This window comes from Orycteropus afer, unplaced genomic scaffold (genome assembly GCF_000298275.1).
Source record: "Orycteropus afer afer isolate SDZICR_OR568_19922 unplaced genomic scaffold, OryAfe1.0 scaffold00014, whole genome shotgun sequence".
NCBI lineage: Eukaryota > Metazoa > Chordata > Mammalia > Tubulidentata > Orycteropodidae > Orycteropus > Orycteropus afer.
In genome coordinates, this window is record NW_006921601.1 from 13,215,172 (window position 1) to 13,216,868 (window position 1,697).

A 1,697-nucleotide genomic window follows, 5' to 3' on the forward strand; every position below is an offset into this window, starting at 1 on the left:
TGGTCAATGACATGAGACAAAGTATATGTGAACTTCTGTATAGAAAGAGAATTTGCTCTGTAAATCTTCACCCAAATCACAATACAAAAAATGAAAAATGAAAAAAAAATTCATTTCCTTAGTTATATTTGCTACATGTCCTATGCTCAAGAGCTACATGTAGTCAGTGCCTATTGTATCAGACAGCACAGATACAGAGCATTTCCATCATTGCAGAAAGTTCTATTAGATAGTTCTGCTAATAACCTATAGCCCAGAATGCAAGACTCTCTTATAAACCCATGGTCTGTCTCAAACTCAGTTAACACGACAGAAACACTGAAAGCAACCATAGAAACATTCATTGTCCAGCAATCTCCTCAGTATAGGGCAGAGTTGAGGGCTAGAAAAGATAGGTTTCTTGAGTGACTGAATGAAAATGCCACAAGTTGATGCATTAGAGCTTTTTGGCATTATTCATAGGAGAGACACTCAGATTCTACTCTTAACCTTCCTTCTGATTAACTCCAGCCAGTGCTTTCAGGCATGATTCTATTGTTTTCCTGATAGCACTGAATTACAAGGTGAAAATCTAGGTAGACTGGGTCTGGAGCTAGAGGCAGATATGTTCACAGTGACCAGAAGTAACCACTAAAAACATGATCCTGAGATCCTGGTTGTGAGGAAGGGAATAACGAACTGGAAATGGAGGATCAAAAGCTCAAAAGCACAGCAATCAGGGTCAGCAGGTGTGGAGGTAAACAGCCAAGTTCAGGACACAGCACTGTGACTGATGTTCTTTTGATGATGGCTGTGAGTCATCCAGAGTAAGTTAAGAGGAGAGTGTAATGAATTTTAAAAGGGTTTCCATCCAAAATGGCTTAGAAAGGTGTTTGGTTTCCATTTAAAGTAAGTTTCAGTTACCTAGGAATTTACCTTAGTGAAACTTCTCATTTTCTGAGAGTGTGGAATGAAGGAGGTTTTACTCGAATAAACTTTACAAGAAAGTTTAAGGACCTGAATTTCCACTTTCTTTGCATAGCAGAGCAATGCTCTCAGACAGGGAAGAGAGAGTCAATTTGGGTCCTGTGACTCTGAGCCAAGAAAGAACTTTAATCATCTCAGAGGAACCCAACCTGAGTAATTCCTTGACGTCACTCACTGAGTCTGTCCACCTCTCAGAGAAACCAGCTTGGGCCTAGGCCATCACACTTTGCTCATTCCTTGGCAGCCACAGACAACTCTAAAAATATTTTGAGTCTCTAGACTTGTATGAGTGGATGTTGGCATCTCTATTTCTCTGGGATTAGGGAGGGCAGCCCCCAAGCAGGTGGACTGTGATGGGGGAGTCATAATCATCTGAGATAGAGTGCCCAGGTGGTTGAGTGCCATTTGACAGCTCTGTGAAGACTGTCTGCATCTCTAACCCTGTGGCCACTCTTCTTAACTGGTTTGGCAGAAGGGAAAGCTGTGCAAAGATTTACATCTCTAGTCTAGATTCTGATCGAGCAGGGAAAATCACCAAGAAGCAAGGACCTTGGACAAGCACTGGTGTTTGAGCATTTGGGTGCCTCTGTTGGTGTGTATGGGATGAAGTTAAAGTAAGAGTGATTATAAACTTTTAAAAGGGGCCTTTAGACCTATGATTTCCTTCCAAATTCTTTGTGGCCAGGTGACTATCCTTCCTGGCTCCTGGGGTGGGGGATAGGGGGAACCAA